The 24,972-nt window shown below is 44.7% G+C and overlaps 1 long non-coding RNA gene across 2 annotated transcripts in view; it reads left to right on the forward strand.

Annotated features, from left to right (window-relative positions):
• The first annotated feature begins 1,208 nt into the window (after positions 1–1,208).
• LOC125172632 (uncharacterized) overlaps positions 1,209–24,972 on the forward strand; it is a 36,982-nt gene continuing 13,218 nt past the window's right edge. For both annotated transcript variants that reach the window (XR_007154774.1, XR_007154775.1), the window contains exons 1-4: positions 1,209–2,071; positions 3,120–3,143; positions 16,989–17,090; positions 19,583–19,725. This is a non-coding gene — a long non-coding RNA (uncharacterized LOC125172632). The remainder of the gene's footprint in view (positions 2,072–3,119; positions 3,144–16,988; positions 17,091–19,582; positions 19,726–24,972) is intronic.

The raw sequence follows: 24,972 nt of genomic DNA on the forward strand, positions 1-24,972 counted from the left end.
GAGACGGAGTAGAGGAGCTCGTATCTAAAACTACCTTTCCCTCCGTCACACCTGTTGTCACTTCGGAAGAGTTTTGTGGGGCACAGTTCAGGGAAACTCTGCAGGTGCCATCCCACGTGGCCTACAGAGAACACGCCGGGGGCCGCAGCAAGGCTCAGGGCCCCCAGTGCGCGACTGACAGCGGGGGAGCGCTTTCCTCCGCACAGCGGCAGCCCTTCTGGAGTGGGCGCAGAAGGGGAGGGCGGAACGGACGGAATCCCGGTTCCGTCCCAAGTTACCGGAGTCCCAGGGGCTGCTGAGGGCGAGCGGGGTGGGGGTGGGGGTGGGGGGCGGGTGGGGGGGAGGTTGCTGTTCTTGACGGCTTCTTGAAAACCTTGGAAGAGTGTATCTTCACGGTTGCCCTTGTGTTTCCACAGGCACTGATTTCTGGCACGCTTGAAAAGGATCCTGACTCCCACTGTGATAGTATAGGGTTCTGAAAGCATCTTAAAATCCTTTGGAAAATTAATATATTGATCGAGAAATGACAAAATGTGAAAACTCCACCAGACTAAAAGAAATTCAAACCCGGTTAAATGGGCATGATTTAATAGCAGGCTATTTCTAAATTGTTTATTTCACACAGTGTTTATATTGGTGGCAACTATGATAACAAATCCCAGGGCCTTGATAAGATCAACAAATTACCAAGTGCTAATTGTTTCTGGCAGGTGTAAGTGAGGAGATAAATAGCATATAAATTAAACTGCTGTGTGTGAGGGTGCCATTCCGGGACTCATGACTTTTCTGCACTCTGCAGCTAAGTAATTCCTCTTATCCCATAATTAGACACTTGTACCTTTAAAAACTGCACTCATTAATGCATATATTATCCTTCCACTGCCAGAGTTAGAAGAAAACAGATAAGGAGCAGTAGTCTAAGAAATTGAATATCAATGACATTGCATCCCTTTGTCACCTTTGAAATGCAGGCCATCTGTCTTGGGTCACGTTTGGTCATCTACATAGTTGTTCCATGTGCTCAAGGGTGGCTGTCATCACAGCTGGGCCTGCGTGGCCTGGCCCCTTTCAAGATCTTGCCTCAGATCTGCTTTTTTTTTTTTTTTTAAGTTTATTTATTTATTTTGAGAGAGAGACAGCACGAGTGGGGGTGGGGCAGAGAGCCAGGGAGAGAGGGAGAATCCCAGGCAGGCTCCATGCTGTCAGTACAGAGCCTAAGTGGGGCTCAAACCCATGAACCACGAGATCATGACCTGAGCTGAAACCAAGAGTCGGACACTCAACCGACCGAGCCACGCAGGCGCCCCTCTCAGATTCACTTCTCAGTGTTGTTATGCCACCACATTTATTCAATGACAGCCGAAGTGTCTTAACTTTATCATAAATACCAGTTGTCCCCTTCCCGGCTTCCTATCTCAAGTGAGAATCATAAGGGTCGAACGTTACTACCACATTATTTTACTAGAAATGCAGACATACAGCGCAATGCAATGTGACAGGTTGTTTTCTTTCCTTTTTTCTTCAGCCTCTGTACATCTGCTTAAGAGTGTTATCTGGATAATGTTATTTTTCATTCTGCTTTAGTCATGGTATGTCAAATGCGTTTGAAATTCTAAGGACAAAAATGCATCCATTCGTTGTTAATTTCATCCATGTATCCGTCCATCTGCTCATCCATTTATCCATCCATACGTTTACTTCATCATTTTTTTCTTTGCATTTCTTTACAAAACTCTTTTGGTTCAGATCCTGTGCAGGGTGCTAAATAAAAGACACATTTTTTTCTGCTGAGCTCAGAGGGAGAGGCCAGAGTTGTAAATACTGATTACAGCATAAAGCTGTGGGGAGGCCCCACCCAGCGTGGGCTTGGGCAGGAAGATTCCAGTGAGGAGATGAGAAAGCCAAGAGGAACAGCAAAGAGCAACAGCTTGTAGGCCCTTGGGTTGGGCTATCCTCAGAAGGACGTAAGTGCCCTGTGTCTGCGGTACCCAGTGTCCAGAAGTAGCCTGTGAAATGAGGCACAGCACCTGGCCAAGCTTATCCCATTTTTCCCTCCCGGCAGCCCTGCGATGTAAGTACATTTCTAGCTGCTCTATGGTGGGGATCAAGAGGGATGGAGGAAGAAATCCCTGCCGCCCCTGCCTACCGTGACCTTGGGAAAGGAACTTAACTTCTCTGGGTCTCAGTTCTTCGTGTGTTAAATGGAGATCAGAACAGTTTCTCTCTCTCAGGCTTGTGAGGATGAAATGAATTTGTAGGTAGCAAATAGCAGCTATCATGACTGATCCCACTGATTAATGTTGGTGAGTGTAATTAAGTGACCAAACCACTCAGCCGAAAGGGGCCGAGTCAGACTGGAGTCAAACAAGACTGCTTCCTTCCCTGGGGTACTATGTCCCCTGGGACCACACACGATGGCACCGAATCAAGACCGGGTGCAACCAGGAAAGGCTTCCTGCACAAGGTGGCATCTGGGCTGAGTTTGGTAGAAGGGCAGGGAGTTTGCCAGGGAAAGAGGTGGGGAAAGGGGATGGAACAGACTGTGTGAGGCCTGGAGGCCTGAGTAAGTCTGGCATGTTGAGGGCACTGAGATAAGGCTGGGGGGGGGGGTGGGTGGGTGGGGAGAGTGGGGCCAGAGCACAGATGAAGACCACCTGGGGTGTTTGGACCAGATCTTGAAGGCCTTGCAGATTCTTTGTTTTCTGTTTAGCGCCCGCATGCTTCTATGAGGAGGTAGGAAAAAGTGAACGAGGAACTTAAAAGTACAGGTCACCTGTACTTACAATTTACTTACTGTTTCTCTTGAAATGACTTGCTCTTTTTACATAAATTTGTTTTCAAAAGAAACTTTATATCGTAACCGTAAATGGTAAGCCCACGATAAGCCCCCGGTGCCAGATGTGTTCCAGAATTCACATTTTTTTTCCCCCTGATTTCAAAAGGTGATATAGTGCATATATGCAACATCACTTAACATCCCCAGAGGGCCAAAGAATGAATGAATATTTCTGCAGAGAAATGTATGAATATTTACACCAAGCAGCATAAAGACTATTTATAGATTGCCTCAAATCAGCTTTGGCTCCAAACTTACAAAAAAACCTTTCATTTTTTTTCAGAGCTTTTTGGAATTCAGAATGTGGGTGAGTAGTATCACTTGCTGGACATAAAAGGTAACAGAAAATATATTCATTGCAAACGAAGCAATGTGATTAGCGTCCAGCTCACCCTCCCTGCTGTGGCTGCAGAAGGGCTCTTGTTGAAAGGGAGAGTCACAGGGAGGTGTTGACAGCCTCCCCTGGCAACGTTAACAGTGGGAGAACTGGGAGCAGGGAGTCCAGGAGCTCCGTGTGATATTCTTGCAACTTCTCTGGAAATCTAAAACGATTCTAAGTTAAAAGTTTATAAAATGAGCGAACAAACAAGGTGACTAACACCAAACCGGACTTTTTCCTTGACACTGAGAAATGAGAGTAAAAAGCAAACTCACTGTTCTCATGTAAGCACCCCATCTTCTAATGCCTCCCCGTCATCCTGCCTGAAGTCATCCCAGGGCAGCTCTGGGCCTTGGGAAATCTTGGCTGGGTCTGGGCTGGGTGAGGCCAAGGGCCTTGGGCTTTTTCTGTAGACGATGAGGTTTGATTAGAGGTGTGTAAGTGGGTTTGGGGGTGCCTTCATCCTGGTGTAGAGGTGAGCAGTTTGGCAGGAGTAGAAGAAGTCGGGCAGGGGGAAGGAAATGTTGGTGGTCATGAAGGGACAGATGTAGGACGGATATGGGAGGGTGGGAGGGCTCAAAGTCCCCACTGGAGGTGCTGGGGCAGGGCCGGGGTTTGTAGGAGGTGTGTTAGAGGTCTGGCTGGGGCAGGATGCTGACTTTGAGGGAGCCTAAGTCACCTTACGGAAAATGTCCTTCATGGGGCCGGAAGCCAGAGCTCAGAGCCAGAGACACAGCTCATAAAGGGGCCCCGGAGCTGGAAGATCTCTCCAGGAGAGAGAAAAGAGCCCTCCGTTGCCCCAGCCCCTCAGGTCCCCACCCCCACCGGCTCGGTGATTTAAACTGTGGAGGAGGGGGAGGAGACCAGGCTTCCTACAAATTGGGAAACAGGCAGGGAGCCCCTCATTCTGGGTGGAAAAGGAAGCTTCGTTCCTGGTTGTTAACCGTGAGGCCAACGGCGTTGAAATCTAATTCACAAAGGACGGAGACCCTCCCCTACAGGGCCTGATTCCCGATTCCCAGGGCTGCCTAAAGGGGAGCTGTTGTATCAAAGGCAAAGGAACCAGTACCAAAAAAGAAAAAAGAAAAAGAAAGATGCACATGGAGACGTCCCAGAGAAAGCAAAGAAACAGCGTGGGCTTCTCCAGAGTCTGCAGGCCTGTTTGCACGCAGATGACAATCATCCTGCCCATGTGCCTGATTTTGCCCCCCAAACTCTCTCCTGTCTACCAGCCTCTTGCCTGATTCAACACTGGAGACCAAGCCAGTGCTATTCTGGCGCTTAACCCAGCTGCTGGAAGCAGAAGAGAAACTGGGTACCTGGGGCAGGTTGCCGACCCTGGATACTGGCCTGCAGAGGCCATTCTGGCCCTGGGCTGCCGGTGGGCCCTGGCCGCCTGGTGCGGTCCCCTGCCCCCCCGAGGCTGGGAGGAGTGGCAGCCGGCTGCGGGCCTGCCCGGGAAGCCGGTCAGCCTGACATCCCCAGCAGATGTCAGTCTGGGAACAGGAAGCAGCTTGTTTGGGGCTTCTAAAAATAAATAAATAAATAATAACTATAACCACTAGAATCGTCTTTTATTCCAAAGTAAAAAAATGCTTTAATGACTAGAGCATTTAGCACATCGGGGGTTTTCATTGTTTTCAATTATGTGCAATTCTGAAAGGAGAGCACAAATTCTGAGCCTGAATGGAGAATTGTGGGGCTGCGGATTTGTGCTGTTTTAAACATTTGCTTTACTACTTTAAGAAGAGAACTGTAAAATGGAAATAATGATATATTATTACAAGTAAATTACACTGTGGAGTAGCATTAATATTGCAGTTGAAACCTAGAATTTGAAATAAAGATGGAAATATTCATTTGTACATAGTTTTTGTTCTTAGAAAAATGATTTGGAATTAGGCGAGAAGCTTCCTTCTGCGTCTGCGTACCCAGCCAGGCTCAGCGCTCCCGCCCAGCCTCCTCGGCCACCCCTTCAGCCCAGCAGCGGGGCCCTGGGGGGCCCGCTGGGGCAGGGACCCCGGAGTTCTCAGTGCCTGGTGTGCTGGCACAGGGTGGGGGGCCTCCGTGCCTCCCCAGCAAGGGGGAAAAAATTAATGCATTCCAGAAATACGTGATTTGGAAAGCAGAGATGGGGTGGTGGGTGGACCTCATAGTTTTATGTGCGTGGGGACGGAAACTGGATGAGGAGATGGTGATAGCAGGTGATAGATGAGCCTTACTTACTCTTTGGTAGTCACTCTCTCCCTTCACAGAAGCAGGCCCTATTGCCAGACCTCGTCCCCCATCCATGCCTCCCTCCTCCCCTTCAGGGAGGAGGGCAACAGGGGAAAGCTTAGGGTCTGTTACTTCCTTCTATTTGTTTATTAATTCGAGTGTTTTTTTATTAAATTTTTTTTCTTTTTATTGGAGAACTCTCCTCCCTCCAGTGTTTTAAAACCAACCTCAGATAGCTGAGCCCTGGTATGTTTTCTGAAACAAACATCGCGGCCTACTGCGCCCCATTACTTCTGAGACCAGGGCCCACACTGCTCCCGGGCCTCCCCAACCAGTGTCCTGACCTGGCCCTGTCCACTCTGCCAGACTCTCTTCCAGTCTTCTCTGCCTTTGTCCCTGGGGCCTCTCAGTGCGGCTCCCTCTCCTCCCTCATCCCCCATTCAGGCCACCAGGCCCACCTCCGGGAGGGGGGGGCTTCTGCGGCAGCCCCTCCCCCTCCAGACGCCAGTGTTTCTGTCACAGCCTTAGCACTTTTAGAATTTACCAGTGTATTCCCCCCGTTTGATCACGAGTTCCCTGGAGTAACTGAATTCACATGTATACCCCTTGACCTTGCAAGGAGTAACAATGCATGGTTGTTGAATGAATGATTTGGCAGTTTGGGAGGTGGGATTGGGAAGTATTATTTATTGAGCACATCACAACAAAAGATGGGAGGCACCCGGCTGGCTCAGTCAGAAGAGCATACGGCTCTTGATCTCGGGGTCCTGATCTCTCTTTTTACAAATGAGGTCAGAGGCATTTAGTAACTTGCCTCAAGACACACAGCCAGGAAGAGACAGAGCAAGGATTACAATTCAGGTCTGACTCCCCCCCCCCCCCCCCCATCATCTTTGGACCCTGCACGATGGAGTGAAGGCTGACTCACAGAATCCCCAGCATGTACACTGAGCACCACAAAGAGACCTTTATGGCCCTCATGGGTTCCTTGGAATCTCCAGGATGGCCTGGCAAATACCAAGGGTCCTGATAACCAACCCGTGCCTCCCACCTTTGTAAACTTTTATGTGCAAGACTTCAAACCTAGAGGAAAGTTGAAAGAGTAGGAGAAGGAACATGAGTGTATCTTTCATATGGCAAATACTCATGTGCCCTTATACAGGTATTTCTGTTAGGGGGTTGGGGTTTTTCGGTTTTTGGCTTTTTTGCTAAACTGCTTACCTTGCAGATATTATGGCACTTGACTTCTAAATATGTCAGCATGTTTCTGTTAGATTTTCCTCCATAACCACAGCACCATGATCACACCTACGAATTTCACATATACTTGATCATTAAAGTATAGTCTTTATCCAAATCCCCTAATTAGTTCAGAAACAGCATTTTATAGCTGTTTTTGATTTCATCAGGATCTGATGAAGGATCACAGATTTCATTAAGTTATCTTTTCTCCTTAGTCTCCTGTAACCTCAGTTTGACGTTTTCTTCTTTTTCATGATCCTGATATTTTTTAATTTAGACTAGTTTTCTTAAAATTAAAAAAAAATTGGGGCGCCTGGGTGGCTCAGTCAGTTAAGCATCCGACTCAGGTCACGATCTCATGGTTTGTGAGTTCAGGCCCCACATCAGACTCTGTGCTGACAGCTCAGAGCCTGCTTCAGATTCTGTGTCTCCCTCTCTCTCTGCCCCTCCCCTGCTCATGCTCTGTCTCTGTCTCCCAATAATAAACGTTAAAGAAAAAAAAAAAGATAAAATTGTTTTTTCATGTAAGCTCTACATGCAATATGGGCCTTGAACTCTTGACCCTCAGATCAAGAGTGGTATGCCTTGCCAATTGAACCAGCCAGGTGCCCCCAGGACTAATTTTCTTATAGAGTGTCCCACGTTCTGGATTTCTCTCGTCCCTTACTTTCCTTCCCGGGAATGCTACATAGGTGACCTTGTGTATTTACCACTCCGTTATTTCAGGAGGCATGTAATGTCAGTCTGTCCCATGATAGGTGATGTCATTATGTTTGATTACTTGGTAGGCAGCCTCCAGGATGGCCCCAATTGTCCCCAGCTCCGGGAATTCATATCCTGTTTGTCTCCCTCCCCTTGAGTGCAGGCTAGACTTAGTGACTCACTTCTGAAGACTGGGACATGGCGGGAGATAGAGAATGTCACTCCCGAAATTAGGTTATAAAAAGATGGTGGTTTTCATTTCGGGAGCTCTCTGTTTGCCTCACTTGTCCTGAGGGAAGCCGGCTGCTGTGCTGTGAGGCAGCTGCGTGGAGAGGCCCACAGGAGTGATCTTGGATGTGAATCTGCTGAGGCTGCCAACAGCCACCTGAGTGAAGTAATCGACTATAATAACTTCTTTCTGATAGACTAATTATCCCAAATTTGGTCAGTAGAAGTTCCTTCAAGCTGAGCTCCTTCCCCTACATTCGCATCAGTCTTTGTGCACTTTCTTACTTTCTGGCTCACTGTGTACTTTCCCTGCCCCAGACCTGGAATCAGCCGTCTCTCCAAGGTTTCTTTTAGTGGAGGATGGCATTCAGAAACAAGTTTTGGCCACTAGAATAGTGCAACTGGAATATCATTGCTAATAGACCCCTTTAGTGGACAAAGCTAAAAACTGTACTTAAAGATTTTTTAATTAAAAAAATTTTTTTAATGTTTGCTTATTTTTGAGAGAGACAGAGACAGAACACGAGTGGGGGAGGGGCAGAGAGAGAGAGGGAGACATAGAATCAGAAGCAGGCTCGAGGCTCTGAGCTGTCAGCACAGAGCCCGACTCAGGGCGCTAACTCACAAACCATGAGATCATGACCTGAACAGAAGTCGGAGACTTAACCAACTGAGCCATCCAGGCACCCCTAAAAAAAGGTTTTTAAAGAAATTTATTTCAATTCAAATCCAGCTCCATAGGGTTCTTCCTTCCATTCCCATTCCATGTCTGTATCTCTCTTCCTCCACAGTGAGAACCCTGATTCCCAATCGCATCAATGTATTTCATCATTTGCTCTATCCTACAATGTACTCAAAATAGTTTCAGAATTACTACTCCAATACCATTTCAAAGAAGCCTTCTAAGAAAAAAATTCAAGACTTCTTTGCAGTTCTGTCTGTTCTCAGAATGATCCCACTAAACGTATACACGGACAGTATTTACAAACCATTGAAATGAACTCTGTGTGTGTGTGTGTGTGTGTGTGTGTGTGCGTCTGTGTGGTTCCATTATCAATTTGATATACAGTCAGATTTCTTTGTTTCTATTTGCATTTAGTTTTAGGGTTTGCTTTTTTCAAATCTTCTAAAACAATTTATTTTTTAAAGATTTTATTTTTGGGGCGCCTGGGTGGCGCAGTCGGTTAAGCATCTGACTTCAGCCAGGTCACGATCTCGCGGTCCGTGAGTTCGAGCCCCGCGTCAGGCTCTGGGCTGATGGCTCGGAGCCTGGAGCCTGTTTCCAATTCTGTGTCTCCCTCTCTCTCTGCCCCTCCCCCATTCATGCTCTGTCTCTCTCTGACCCAAAAAATAAATAAACATTGAAAAAAAAATTAAAAGAAAAAAAAAAGATTTTATTTTTTTAAGTAATCTCTACACTCAACATGGTGCTCGAACCCCCACCCAAGATCAAGAGTCCCATGCTCCACCAGCTAAGCCGGCCAGGTGCCCCTGAATGTACAGGGTTAACTTACAGGGTTAAAGTTACAAAAGTTTCATAAGGTTTAAAAGTCAAAACTATATATAAAAATGTATGTTCAGAAGTCTTCTCCCCATCTTTAAGTTCCTTCCACTCCATTCCCACCCATCCACGATAGGCAATGTTTTTATTAGTTTCTGGTTTATTCTTCCTGTGTTTTTTTTTCTTATGCAAAATGTAACATGATAGGGGTGCCTGGCTGGCTCAGTTGGTAGAGCATGCCAGTCTTGATCTCAGGATCACGAGTTGGAGCCCCACAATTGGTGTAGGGATTACTTAAAAAAAAAAAAAAAGGAAGATGCCGTATCGCAGTATTGAACACCTTTATCTTTTCTCTTAATATATCTTAAAAATCACCACATATTAATTCATAGAAATATTCCTCAACCCTTTTTTGGCTTTATATTTACTCCATTGTGTGAATTCCTCATATTCAGTTAGTATCCTGATGGGTCAGCATTTATGTTGTTTCTAATATTTTGTTATTATAAATGATGTCTCACAGTGAAGAACCTTATAAAAATACTGTTTTATGTTTGTGGCACTGCACTTTCAGGGTGAATCCCTGGAATTCGAATTGCTGGATCAAAGGGTAAATGCATAGGTAGTCTTGCTAGGCCTTCCAAATTCTCTCCCTGGAGGTTGTACCATTCTGCTCTCCCACCAATGATTATGAGGATCCCCCTACTTTTAAGCAGGCTCCATGCCTGTTTATTTATTTACGTTTGAGAGAGAGCGAGCGAGAGAGTGGCAGAGAGAGAAGGATACAGAACATGCAAAGCAGGCTCTGTCAGCACAGAGCCCAATGTAGGGCTCGAACTCACAAACCATGAGATCGTGATTTGAGCTGAAGTTGGACATTTAACTAACTGAGCTACCCAGGTGCCCCAGAAGCTGAATATATTTTCATATTTTTATTAAAATTTTTTTAAGCATACATCTTTTTTTTTTAATTTTTTTATTTTTTAAGTCATCTCTACACCAAATGTGGAGCTCAAACTCATGACCCCAAGATCAAGAGTCACATGCTCACTGGGCTGATGGCTCAGAGCCTGGAGCCTGCTTCCGATTCTGTGTCTCCCTCTCTCTCTGCCCCTCCCCCGTTCATGCTCTGTCTCAAAAATAAATAAACGTTAAAAAAAATTAAAAAAAAAAAGAGTCACATGCTCTTCTGACTGAGCCAGTCAGGTGCCTCCCATCTTTTCATATTTTTTTTTTAATATTTTTATTTATTTTTGGGACAGAGAGAGACAGAGCATGAACGGGGGAGGGGCAGAGAGAGAGGGAGACACAGAATCTGAAACAGGCTCCAGGCTCTGAGCCATCAGCCCAGAGCCTGACGCGGGGCTCGAACTCACGGACCGCGAGATCGTGACCTGGCTGAAGTCGGACGCTTAACCGACTGCGCCACCCAGGCGCCCCTCATATTTTTAAGACTCATCTACATCCCCCCCACCTTCCCTCTAGTAACCATCAGTTCGTTCTCTATAGTTATGAGTCTGTTTTTTGGTTTGTCTCTTTTTTTCTTTGTTTCTTAGGTTCCACAGATAAATGAAATCATGTGGTATTTGTCTTTCTCTGACTTATTTCACTTAGAATTATGCCCTCTAGATCCATCCATGTTGTTGCAAATGGCAAGATTTCATCCTTTTTTATGGCTGAGTAATATTCCATTGTGAATATATGTACCACATTTTATTCATTCATCTATTGATGAACACTGGGCTGCTTTTGTAATTTGACTATTGCAAATAATGCTGTAATAGTAACAATGTAAACATAGGGCTGCATGTATCCCTTCAAATTAGTGTTTTTTTAATATTCTTTGTTTAAATACCTAGAATTAGTGGATCATATGGTAATTCTATTAATTTATTGAGAAACCTCCGTACTGTTTTCCTTAGAAACTGCACCTGTTTGCATTCCCACCAACAGTGGTTCCTTTTTCTCCACATCCTTACCAAGACTTGCTGTTTCTTGTGTGTGTGTGTGTTTTAAATTTTTTTAAGTTTATTCATTTTTCAGAGACAGTGAGACAAAGCGTGAGTGGAGGGAGAGGGAGACACAGAATCTGAGACAGGCTTCAGGCTCCGAGCTGTCAGCACAGAGCCCGACGCGGGGCTTGACCTCAAAACCGTGAGATCACGACCTGAGCCGAAGTCGGCCACTCAACTGACTGAGCCACCCAGGTGCCCCTGTTTCTTCTGTTTTTGATGTTAGCCATTCTGACAGGTATGAGGTGCATCTCATGGTGGTTTTGATTTTCATTTCCCTGATGAAGAGTGATGTTGAGCACCTTTTCCTGTGTCTGTTGGCTATTTCTCTTTGGAGAAATGTCTGTTCATGTCTTCTATTTTTTTTATTGGATTGTTTTCTTGGTGTTGAGTTGTGTAAGTTCTTTATATATTTTTGATATAACTCTTTCAGATATGTTATTTGGAAATATCTTCTTCCATTCAGCAGGTTCTTTTTTTTTTAAGAGAGATTTTATTTCTAAGTAATCTCTATACCCAATGGGACAGGGTGGCTCAAACCTACAACCCCCAAATCAAGAGTTGTATGCTCCACTAACTGAGCCAGCCAGGTATTGTCCCTGTCTTTTTGTTTTCTTGATTGTTTTCTTTGCTGTGCAGAAGCTTTTTATTTTGATGTAGTCCCAATAGTTTATTTTTGTTTTTGTTTCCCTTACCTCAGGAGACATATCTAGAAAAATATTGCTATGGCTGATGTCAGAGAAGTTCTTCTGCTCCCGAGGATTTTTATGGTTTCATGTTTCATATTTCATATTTAATTCCATAATCCATTTTGAGGTTTTGTGTGTGTGTGTGTGTGTGTGTCTGTGTGTGTGTGTGTGTGTGTGTAGGGTGTGAAAAAATGGTTAGTTTCATTCTTTTGCATGTGGCTGTCCAGTTGTCCCAGAACCATTTGTTTAAGAGACTGTCTTTTTCCCATTGCATATTTTTGCCTCCTTTGTCGAAGACTAATTAACCATATAATTGTGGGTTTATTTCTGGGCTCTCTGCTCTGTTCCATTGATCTATGTGTCTATTTTTTTAAGTCTATTTGAGAGAGAGAAAGAGCACATACGCACAGGGGACGGATTAGGAGACAGGGTGAGAGAGGATCCCAAGCAGGCACTGTGCTATCAGTGTGGAGCCCGATGCGGGGCTCAATCCCACTAATTGTGAGATCATGACCTGAGCTGAAACCAAGAGCCGGACACTTAACTGAACCATCCAGGTGCCTCTATGTGTCTTTTTTTGTGCCAGTACCATACTGTTTTGATTACTACAGCTTTGTAGTATATCTTGATATCTGGGCTTGATTCTTCAAGATTGCTTTGTCTATTCAATGGTCTTTTGTGGTTCCATACAAATTTTAGGATTATTTGTTCTAGTTCTGTGAAAAATTCTGTTAGTATTAGGTAGGGATTGCATTAAGTCTGTAAATTGCTTTGGGTAGTATGGACATTTTTAACAATATTTGTTCTTCCAATCCATGAGTGTGGAATATCTTTCCATTTGTTTGTGTCCTCTTCAGTTTCTTTCATCAGTGTTTTATAGTTTTCAGAATATAGGCCTTTCACCTCCTTGGTTAAGTTAATTCCTAAGTGTTTTATTATTTTTGGTGCAATTATAAATGGGATTGTTTTCTGAATTTCTCTTTCTGCAATTTCACTGTAAGTGTACGGAAATGCAACAGATTTCTGTATATTGATTTTGTATCTTGCAACATTACTGAATTTATTTATCAGTTCTTGTAGTCTTTTGGTGGAGTCTATAGGGTTGTCTATATACAGTATCATGTCATCTGCAAATAGTGAAAGTTTTACTTCTTCCGTAACCATTTTGGGTGCATTTTATTTCTTTTTCTTATCTGATTGCTGTGGCTAGGACTTCTAGTACTACGTTGAATAAAAGTGGTAAGAGTGGATATCCTTGTCTTGTTCTTGATCTTAGGGGAAAAGCTCTATTTTTTAGCATTGAGTATAATGTTAGCTGCAGGTTTTTCATATATGACCTTTATTTTGGCCTCTTTTTCTTAATATTTTAATGCTTCTTATATTCCTAATATTACAGATTAGCCTGTATCTGTGATAAATGTTGCAAAGTTTTTCTTTCACCATGCTATTTTTTTTTTTGCCATAGAGCAGGAGTTTGTTTCTTTGTTTGTTTTTTTTTTTTCCAAATTTTAGTTTAAATTCTAGTTAGTTAACATATAGTGTAATATTGGTTTCAGGAGTAGAATTTGGTGATTCATCACTTACATATAATACCCAGTGCTCATCATAACAAGTGCCCTCCTTAATACCTATCACCCATTTAGCCCATCCCCCACCGACCACCCTGCATCAACCCTCAGCTTGTTCTCTATCATTAAGAGCCTCTTATGGTTTGCTTCCCTTTCTCTTTTTTCCCCTTCCTCTATGTTCATCTACTTCGTTTCCTAAATTCCACTTATGAGTGAAATCATATGGTATTTGTTTTACTCTGACTTCTTTCACTTAGCATAATACACTCTATCTCCATCCATGTCATTGCAATGGCAAGATTTCATTCTTTCTGATGGCTGAGTAATATTCCATTGTATATATACACCATATCTTCTTTATCCATTCATAAGTCAATGGACACTTGGGCTCTTACCATAGTTTGGCTATTGTCGATAATGCTGCTATAAACATCAGGGTGCATGTACCCCTTCAAATTTGTGTTTTTGTATCCTTTGGCTAAATAAATACTAGTGCAATTGCCGGATCCTAGGGTAGTGCTATTTTTAACTTTTTGAGGATCCTCCATACTGTTTTCCATGGTGGCTGTATCGGTTTGCATTCCCACCAACAGTGTAAGAGGATTCCCCTTTCTCTGCATCCTCGCTAACACCTGTTATTGCCCGAGTTGTTGATTTTAGCCATTCTGACAAGTGTGAGGTGGTATCTCATTGTGGTTTTGACTTGTAGGGTTTGGGGTTCTTTTTATTAAAATATTTTTTTTAAAGATTGATTTTCAAGTAATCACACCCAACATGAGGCTCATCTCACAACCCCAAGATCAAGAGTCACACACCCTACCAATTGAGCCAGCCAGGTGCCCCAAGCAGGGTTTTAAAAACTGCTGCTGAATTTACTAATATTTTCTTTTACTGCATCTGGATATTTTATTTTTCATTAGAAAGCATTATTTGGGAGGTGGGCTGCGTTTGGACTGGGTTTCCATTTATCCTGATGTCCTAATTCTCTCTGTGCTGTGAGGCACAGTAGTGAGACTTCTTTTCCCTTCTGCCAAGGAGGTGATGAAGGCCGGAACTGAACCAGTCTGATGGGTTTTCACCTGTTTCTCTTTCAGGAGGTCCACATTGCCTCCTTTTGACCCAAGGAATCCTGGTTGGAGAGAGTTACAGACACTTAGACACTGTTCTAAACACCAGGTGTTTAACCTGGTGGATAGTAAGAGGCATGGGTCCAATTTTCTGATCAGCAAGGTGGCCCCATGGAGTGGGGGTGGGATGGTGAGGGGAAAATAATCGGTGATCCTTATAGTCCGGGCCACTAGGTGGCACTCCTTTAGATTCATTTCTGTGGGACTGTAGGAGGAAATGCTGTAAGTCTTCAGAAGAAAAAGGAAATGACTCGCTAAGTTTAACTGGCCAAAAGGAAGCCCCAGCGGGAAGTTCCCCTCCATCCACACAATTTTGACTTCTATACTCAGACTCGGTGCCTCTTTGCCTGTGTTAGAAAATATCACTTCTTCCATATCACTATGGAAGAATCATATCCATATGATTCCTCACCGGGAGGGCAATGTGGGCCGAGTTGTATGTGTAAAGATTGTCTTTGCTGTGAGTGTCTCCAGGCCCTGGGGTAAGGGCATGGGGAGAGAAGTCAAAGAGAAGTCAAGATGGTCACTGCATGACCTGTTCTTGGAGAGCCTGGACCTTGGAGTGACAAGACCTTGGTTCTTGTCCCAAAGCTACAGCCAACTGGCCCTATTATTGCACACATGCTGCTTAGCCTTCTATCACTGTGTCCTCATCTGCAAAATGGGATAACAAATGCCTTTCCTACCTATGTGTCAAGGATGTCAATGGGACAAAAGGATATTAAGTGGAAATGTGTGGGGAAAGTAAAAATCACTGTGCAAATGTATTTTTATTATCATTCTGGTTACATTTTGTCATATATGGATACATCTCTATGGAAGATACAATGGTCATAAGACTTGTATTCATAGGCTAATCTGCTGTGTATAAGGTAATTTTTTCATATACTTGTATTTTTTTCACAGCTTGTATCAGGTGACTAAAGGGGTTCATAGTTCAAAAGTGGTTAAGAATTATGGACCTGAAAAAAGGAGCCAGGCTGGCCCCAGGACTTCCTCCCCATTTGGTTTCTACAAAGACTGAACTGGTTGTAGTCCCTCCGCAACTCCCAGATGGCATTGATAGCTACTGGTCTCACTTCTTACTGCAGCTGGTCTGGAGGGAGACAGAAAAGAGATGAGAGGAGGGTCTAGAAGGGGTGTGGAGTGTCTAGAAACCAAAGATGAAACTCTAAGGCAGTGGCCTTGCAGCAAATAGAAAACAAGTTTGTGTTGTAAAACTCTTCGTCATGCCACAGTGGTCTTCTTTCTGTTCCTCAAATGTACCATGTGTTCCTACTCAGGGCCTTTCGCAGAGGCAATTTTGATTATCTAGAATGTTCTTGACCTGGCTCTTCTCCCTGACTGGCTCCTTCATATCAACTCCAATGTCACTTCCTCAGAAAAGTCCTCTCTGATCACACAACCCCCCTCCCCCCAGCACAAATTATCTTTCAAGACCACTTATCACCACAGGAAATCATCCTTTTTTCCCCCCGCTTATTTGTTTGTTGTCTACACAGCCCACCCACCATCTGGCAGAGTGAAAGCACCTTTGGGGCAGGAATTCCATGTCATTCCCAGAGTCTACAACTATCTGACACAAGGCAAGAGCTCAACATGTGCTCATTGGGTGGATGCATGTCTTCAAAAAGGAACTGTGTTCTTGTTAGAAAATGCTGCATCTGCATCTGGGACTTTTCTTTTTCCCTTGGTGCCGATGTCAAAGTCCTCAGGTCCTGCCCGTGTGTTCTACTTCTGAGAAATGTCTCACACCCCTGTCCCCTCCTGCTCACCACCTCCCACCCCTCACAGCTGCTGCTCCCTTGCCTGGGCACTATCAGCCCTGTCCTTCCCCCCACCGCTGCCAAGACTTTCCTGAAACACAGGTGTCTGTCCCCTCCTCCCTTGCTCTCATTCACCCCCACTCCTGGGACAACCAACCCCCTTCTGTGTCTTCCTTTCCTTCCTTGCCTTCCTTGGGGCTGAATCAAAGTGTGTTCCCCATAGTAACCCCAAGCTTTGCTTTTCCGTCCAACATCTTGCCTGTCTCATTAGTGGAGCCCAAGCATGGCAATGTCAGCAGCTCCTCAGGAATCCCTGGAGAAGACAGAAGTGTCTGTCCCCTAAGTGCGTGGAGCTTCTGAACCCAGCAGGTTGGGTGTGCCAGAGAGAGCTTACTGTCTCAGGAGAGGGCCAAAAAGGGCCCCCCCCAAGGGCAGACCTGGGCCCTTACACGGCTCTTGGGGAGCCTGTGGGCAAAGATGTGGGGCTGGCTTGCCACAAATTGGTCAAGCCATTGGAAGGGCTGGAATGGAGCTGCACTCAGGCAGCTGTCGCTGTCCCCGCTTGTTTTGTAGCACAGATAGTGGTACATGGGTAGCAGGGGGTTGTCTCATAACTTAAGCGGAGAGAATGCAAACCCACTGAGACAGGACGTCTTGGCTTTGGTGGGGGAACAAATGCTGACTGCAGTTGACGGTGTGGCCCTTCTCTTTCCATCAACAGCTGTTGCCAGGTGGGGCCGGCCGGGGGCCAGCAAACTGCTGCTTGCACCTCAGAAGATCCCACGTTAGAACTGAAGGGGAAAACTTTCTGTAGGCTGTTCAGGTAATGATGTTTAGTGACCTTTCTTACGAAAGACATTATATATCTTGTGAGTTATTACCATTAAAGATATTTATTTTTTATACCAAATGTCTAAATTCATCTACTCTGTAGAGATCATTTCATCTCCTACTGTATGCAATCTCAGCAGAAACAATGCTTTCCCCAAATGTGTCAGTTCTATTTTTAAAAAGGTCCAGTGACCTATTTCTGTAACTCTCACACACACTGAAAGAACAGCGGAGTCTATTTAGGCTCAGCTCTGTCACTGAAAAGTTACCCCTGCCAGGTGTTCCCTACAGAGGTGCCACCTTGCCTCGCAGGAAAGAAGCATGATGAAGTAAGAGTATGGTCAGAGTGAGCTCCTGGGAGCATAAACACACACACACACACACACACACACACACACACGCACACGCACACTTCCCCAGTTTTGAACAGTGTCCAGATGACTACAGTCCAACTTTAGCCAAACTTGACATTAGGAGATTGCTTAATAATCAACTATTTCCTGGACAAAGAACTTGAAAAGATAATTTACAAAAGAGGAACTCAATTCATCAACTAATACGTGGAAAAAGGGTTAGCTCCTCTAGTAACCACAAAAATGAAAATTGTTAACAGTGCCACTGTCCAAAACTAACCTAGGGTATGAGAAGTCAGGGTAGTGATTACCCTCGGGTGGGGGGCGAGGGGCCAAAGGGGGCATGACAGGTGCTTCTGGGGTTCTGGTAACGTTTAGTTTCTTGATCTGGGTGCTGTTTACTTAGAAGTCTTCACTTTGTAAAAATTCACTTATGATTTGTGTACTTCTCTGAATGTATGATAAGCCTCACCAAAATTTTTACATAAGAAGACAATTCCACTTTCTACCTCTTAGGTTATATTATAATAATATATCATATTATATTTTACTTTACATATTTTATATACATATATTAGTGATAATAGCCAGTGCAGTGGAAAGCCATCTCAAAGCTGGAATTTTCACATATTGCTAGTGACAGTGCACATTAATACAGCCCTCTTTGGGGAGCGATCTGACAATATGAATTTAAAAATCTTAGAAGCATTTGTATTTGCTAGCTGCATAATTCCACTTCTGAGACTCTATCTTTAGAAATAATCCTAAATGTCAAAAAAGAGTTATGTAGGTGTGCCTGGGTGGCTCAATAGGTTAAGCGACCAACTCTTGGTTTCGGCTCAGGTCACGATCTCAGGGTTCGTGAGATCAAGCCCCGCGTTGGGCTCTGTGCCGACAGCATAGAGCCTGCTTGGGATTCTCTCTTTCTCTCTCCTTCTCTCTCTGCCCTTCCCCTGCTTGTGTGTGCATGTACTCCCTCTCTCTCGAAATAAATAAATAAACATTAAACAAAGGGTTACGTGCACACATGCATTGCAATGTCATCTATAACAACAAAAACTTTATAATAGTAAGGCATTGAAAGCAATATAAATGTTCAACTATAGGGCAATAGGTCAGTAAACTCTGATAAATCCATGTGATGACATTTTATGCACTTATTATATAGTACACTAAAGTGAGCAATGACAGAAGGAAACACAATGTAGTAAGAAAAGCAGGATATGAAATTATAGGCACAACTGTAACTATGTTAAAAAAAAAAAAAAGAACGCCCCTATGCAGAAAAAATCACGAGAAGATAAAAAAGTGATCAATGTTCATGTCTGGGTAACAGGACTATGGGCAGTATATTTACTTTCCTGTGTTTTCCAAATTTTATTCAATGAGTCTGTATTACTTTGGTCAAGGAAGTCATGTTTGAAGAGTAAGCCATGTGCCTTTCACTCAGTCTCAGGGGGTGCTGCCCTTTGCTTCTCCCAAATCCCCTACACTCCTGCCAGTCTGGGTTTTGGTGCCTCATGTCACCATTGCAGGCTGTGGGGGGATGGAAGCATTGAAAACGGTCACCTCTGGGCGGGGAGCATATTGAAGCCCACTACACTCTCCGTTCTGGCTGATGTAGGTTTGGTTCTGATGGCCCAGGAAGAACCCCTAAGCTTATCACTGGGGCTACAAGTGTGCCAAGGTCCTACCAAAACACTTGAAATCTGAGGGTGTTGGGGGGGGGGGGGGGAGACTGTTGGCTCAAAAATAAGGGAAGTGCAAAATTAAAATTTACAATTTTTTATGGCAATGACTACAAAATGTAAATTAGATCAGCTCCTTTAATTGTTAACATTTGATTTCATAAAAATTTCATTAAATTGGAGAGCAATTTATAGGTTTAATTTTTTATTATATTCAAGATTTTCTGACTCTTTATGGCCTTTGAGAGAAATAATGGTTGATATATATTAAATTCTTTTCTGGTAACCATATCATTTAAAGAAAACCCTACAAAATTATGAGAGATCTCTCAAAAAGGGCAATATAATTGTGTCTCCTGTGGTATTATGCCTGACTCCAAGTAAGGTGGGGTCTCCACAAGTGAGAGTCCCCTGGGCCAAGCAATCTTTATTTCTCCCCTCAGGTAATAGCGACTCTTAAGAAGCCTCCCATCCCACCTTTGCCCTGCTCCAAAATGAAAATGTATTTAGGTCTGTTCCTGGGAAACATCTTACACTGGCTCCCCAAGCTCTCCTAAGGGAAGTCGGAGCTGACCCCCCAGGCCAGGTAGGCTTCTCTCCTGCCCTCTTACCTAAGTACTGTGCTTCCTTTAGTCAAACCACTTTCCTCTTGAGATTGTCCTTATCTGCCTCCGTCTATTGCCCTGAGAGTTCTCAGAAAGCAGGGGCCACTTTGTAAAGAACTTTCTTAACAGCGGGACTACTCCTGGAGGTGAGGAGGCAAAGCAGGAAGGGGGAGGGGTGGGAAGACAGACCCACCTCTGGAGATGGAGGGATGGGGGTAGAGCCTAGGGCTGGTGGGGCAGATTTGAACCTCTGGGTAGGCAGAGGCACCCAGTTCGAGGATACACCAGTCTGGAGTGCAGGAGAGGAGCTCGGATAGAGAAATCGAGTGGTGGCCACCAATATAAATGGGGTGGGGTGGGGTAGAAGTCAGTGCTGTGGCTGTGCCTGTGGCTGTGGCTGTGAGGAGCCCACTTCGGAAGTGTGGGCAGAGAGAGAGTGCTGTGAGAAACCTCACCACTTGTGGGCTGGGCAGAAGACAGTGTGGATGAGAGACAGATAGCAGGGGCTATGAAGTTCTCGGGGTTCCCGCAGAAAGAGGAAGAAAGCTCTAACAGGAGGCAGGAGGCAGGAGGCATAACCACCCCTCCCTCACCCGAGGCCAGAGGTGCAACGGTGAGCAGTCATCTGCGGATCAGCTCTAGGCCAGGCCCTATACTCAGTGCTTTGCAAGAATTATCTCAAGTGAGCTGCAGAACCCTGTGAAGATAGACTCCATTTTACAGACGAACACAGGTTGGCTGAGGAACTCGCGCAAAGACTCATGGGAAGGAAGTGCAAGCGTGTAGACCCGGCTCCAGATTCCATCCCAGAGCTAGGTTGTCTCCAAGTATGACTGCGGCTGGAAGAGCGTCCCCCAGGGGCCGGTTATTAGAAAGCCTCCAGGGAAGTGTCTGTGATGAGGGTCAAAGCCAAGCAGCAGGAGAATCGCTGAGTCAGGGAAAGGGGAAGAAAGGGAGGGACTTTTTCATGAAGCAAAGGGGTATTTGCAATTTCTGAAGTGTATTTGTTATTTTTTTCCATATCAAGAAGCAATCGCCAGTTAATGCTTTTATAATTTTAATGTGTAAAAAATTACCTTAGCTGCTCCCAGGTGGCATGTGGGGCCTGAGGCTGAGAGCTGCCCCTGCCACCACCAACACGGACACTTTGTACTAATAAGTCTTGTTCTTGTGCTGGATGGTCCCAATCTGAAGCTGAAGAAGTCGCCCTGGGTGCAGGACCACGATGGTGTAAGCCCTGCGGGTGGCCTCTGACATCCTCATCGTGGGAGGAACAATTGATGGTGTTGTTGCAGAACCTCCTAGCGTTGGCTCTGTCTCTGATGAACATGGGTGTCAGAGGCCAGCAGCTTTCTTGGCCTACGGAGTAAATGGCCAATATAGTGTGGAAAGACTTGCATCCAGCTTCCTGTTTACAATGGATAGTGGGGAAGTTTCTGTTTCATAATGCTGGACCAATCCAATGCACCCAACATCCCACAACTCAGGAGATTTCTTCTACTCATTGGGCTCTTCTGTGTCCTGTTGGTTTGTTTGGTGGCTGGAACAGTCACGGGTTGGAAAGCCTTTTGGGAAGAAATCAGAGGCTATGGATTTGCTCTTGTTCAGGAAGTTTTAAAGGTTGTACTGATCCTCTAATATGAAACGTGGAAAAGGATGGAAAGCACCAGAAAAAGAAGCATCTCTGAAAAGGAAGAAAGCATACCATCGCTTGGACTAGATGTCTTGATATTGAAGAGCCAGGCTTGTTACTGTTTCTTCCTGCTGACCTATACTGACAAACCAATAACAGTTGAGAAAAAAGTTTCTCGTTCCTTAAAGAAAATATATTCCATTTCTAAAACTGTAATACTGAATAAAGTGATTTTTCTTTTACAATGCCCTGTTTTCTCCTTTTTGGAGAAAACACTTCTAAGTTTCAGGATTTCATGTAAAAGCAGGAAGCAAGATCCCATAAGCTGAGAAGTCTGGACCGCTGATGGTGTTTCCCTATGCTGCTTTGCCTTTAAACAGATTGGGAACAGTACATTATTGCAGATACGTCTGTAAGATGGTTTCCTGAACAGTAAGATGTAGGGAAGGAGTAAAAGTAAATAATTTTTCTAATTAAAAAAAATTACTTTTAGGGGCGCCTGGGTGGCACAGTCGGTTAAGCGTCCGACTTCAGCCAGGTCACGATCTCGCGGCCCGTGAGTTCGAGCCCCGCGTCGGGCTCTGGGCTGATGGCTCAGAGCCTGGAGCCTGTTTCCGATTCTGTGTCTCCCTCTCTCTCTCTGCCCCTCGCCTGTTCATGCTCTGTCTCTCTCTGTCCCAAAATAAATAAACGTTGAAAAAAAAAATTACTTTTGAACATAGCAATAAAAACCTAAGCATTTCTCCATTCCTTGCCTAACTTCTTCCTTAATGTCACCTGAACTGGTTGTACCAAACATTGGAGGCCTTTCTTTCTTTTTTAAAAAATGTTTATCTTTGAGAGAGAGAGCACGAGCTCAGGGGCACAAGCGGGGGAGGGGTAGAGAGAGAGGGGGGACAGAGGATCCAATGCAGGCTCTGTGCTGACAGCAGAGAGCCCCATGCAGGGCTTGAACTCACAGGAGATCATGACCTGAGCCGAAGTCAGTCACTCAACCAGCTGAGCCACCCAGGTGCCCCTGGAGGCCTTTCCGTTTGTTATTCGACATTATGGATTTTCTTCTAGTTTCTTGGTCCACACATCCCTCTATGAGACCTACCCTGGTCATCCTGTAATACTGTAGCCAGCCCCTGGCCTCAAACAGTGGGAGCTCCTGATCTCCTTTACCCTGCTCTGTTTTCTTCTTCTTCTTCTTCTTCTTCTTCTTCTTCTCTCCATAGTAACTGTTATCATATAGTAAATATTTTTGAGTTGTCTTTTAAGTTTACCACACAATCCTCCTGATGACTACGGCGCATGCTCCTTGAAGGCAGGTGTCTTTGTCTTGTTCTGTGACCTAATCCAGGTGTCTAGAGCAGTTCTGGGCACTTAGTAGAAGCTCCATTCAGATTTTTGGGATAAAAAGAAGCATTGTCTCAAGTGGGCCGTGACTCCCTCATAAAAAGGAAAGGGCCGTAGCCAATGTTTGGAAGATGGGCGCCATCTTGCCATAGGGGAGAGAAACAGAAAAGGCATTCCACACAGGGGAGTGACAAGCAAATGCTGCAAGATAAAAGCTAAGTCATTTGAGAGGCAGTAAGTAGGGCCAATTTGGCAGTGCCAGGATGTATGGCATTGAATGCTGGAACAAAGGGTATGGATTTCCTTTATTCTTGTGGCATAAAGGCAATGGGAGGGAAGGAAAGGGTATTTATGGAAGGGTTATGACTTGACGAGAGTCTTTTTTTTTTTCTAAGTTTATTTGTTTAAATAGTATTTATACCCAATGTGTGGCTCGAACTCACAGCTGCAAGATCGAGAGTTGCATGCTCCCCTGAGCCAGCCAGGAGCTCCACAAGTGATATTTTAGAAAAATTGATCTGGAGGCGGGGTGGGGTGCCTTTTGGATGGGAATGGTTCCTTCTGGGATGTCTCCCTCAATCCCCACCCCCTGCCTTCATGAGCACTCTGGGGATTTACTGTACCCCCGTTTTCACTGTGCTCTCACTACTCCAGTTTAAGCCAAAATCTGAGTCTTAAGGTGTGGAGCACATCTTCGATTTGAAGGGAGGAGGATTTGGCTCTGACTGCTCTCTTTTCTCTAGGTGAAGTCAGGGGAGGCAATGGCCATGGCCTCTGGCTAGAAATGGCATGTGGCACTTGGAATGCTTCCTCCCGCTTCTCCCTCCTCAAATTTGTGTCACTGTCCCCCAAAGGGATGAATGAATGCTTGAGATTTCCCTAAGCAACAGTGAAATTCCAAAGAAGTAAAAGGCAGGGAGAACTTTGCCCCATATCAAGAACATGGACAAATTTAGAGCTGGAGGCTTATGTTACAATTGCAAGTCAAACTCCAAGTGGGGTAACCAGCCCATTAGCGCAGGCACGTGAAAACTGACTTTTCTGCCCTCCCTACGCACACACACGCGCACACACACACACACACACACATACATGTGTGCACACTCTCACATACACACATTCATTGGGCCCTGGAAAGATCAAGGCCAACTGCAAAGTACCCATTCCCCAAGACTCCTAATTTATATTGGGAACTAGCTATAAAGCTCCCCCTGGTCCCCCAATCTTCCCTTGCAATGATAAAGAGCATGTCACATCACACTAAATGTGACACTTAATCAAAACCCATCTTCTTTAACAAACCCTTAACCTCCAGCACATGAGAGTCACCAAGGCCAAGGGACGAGACAGGGAGCCGACTCAGGTGGCACATGCTTTGATTAAGATGATACAGATTTCCTTTTATTTCACTTTCATCAGAGTTGTAAAATTCGAATCTATCCCCTTTTTGATTTGACAACAGCACATTTCAGTAGAGGTTGACACCAAAAAAAAGATCAGGACTTGTTCTCTCTTCAACCGGGAGTAGACGATAATTTCTCTGAATCCTCTTCAGTAATGATCGTCAGAGCTTCTGATCTTCCCATAAGCAAGTTTTGCAGAGAACACGGTTAAACCGAAGCACAAACCTGGCTGGCATCTGGTTCCTTTCTTAAGTGGTATCTAAATAGCCTTAATCTCTAGGCCCTGGAAAAGACCTCCCCTTCTCTGCCTCCTTTCTTGGGTCTTTTTTTTCTCAGACTTAAATCCTCAAGTGAATTCTTTTGCCAGATTTCTGGGGCAGGAAATCTACTTCCTTCCACACAGTACTTGAGAAACTTCTGGGGGCTTCAGCAATTGTCCATTTCTGTAGCATGAGCTATGGTTTTTCTCATGACCAGTGAGGGATTTTGTTTTTAAACTGTTTAATCACTAGCTAGCTCCCAACAATACAAAGGTACTTCTACCTGGTCAATGTGCATTTATTGAATCTCAGTTATGGACGATGTAGATGTCGCAAGAGAAAAAAGGCTTCCTTCTGCTTCCAAGATACTGTCAATCTTGAAGTTAAATGTGATACCGGTATATACAGTACAATGTGACAAGTGGCTGCAAGAATTCCAAAGCATGGGCAGTTCATGAATCCAGAAAGCATGAAGCATCTACCATGTGCAGGACCCTGTTCTAGGCACTGGGATACCGCTGTGTACAAAATGGACAACATTCCTGTCTGCAAGACACTTACGTTCTAGTTGGAGCTGGGCAACATTTTCAA

The sequence above is a fragment of the Prionailurus viverrinus genome, chromosome C1, assembly GCF_022837055.1.
Source record: "Prionailurus viverrinus isolate Anna chromosome C1, UM_Priviv_1.0, whole genome shotgun sequence".
Taxonomy (NCBI): domain Eukaryota; kingdom Metazoa; phylum Chordata; class Mammalia; order Carnivora; family Felidae; genus Prionailurus; species Prionailurus viverrinus.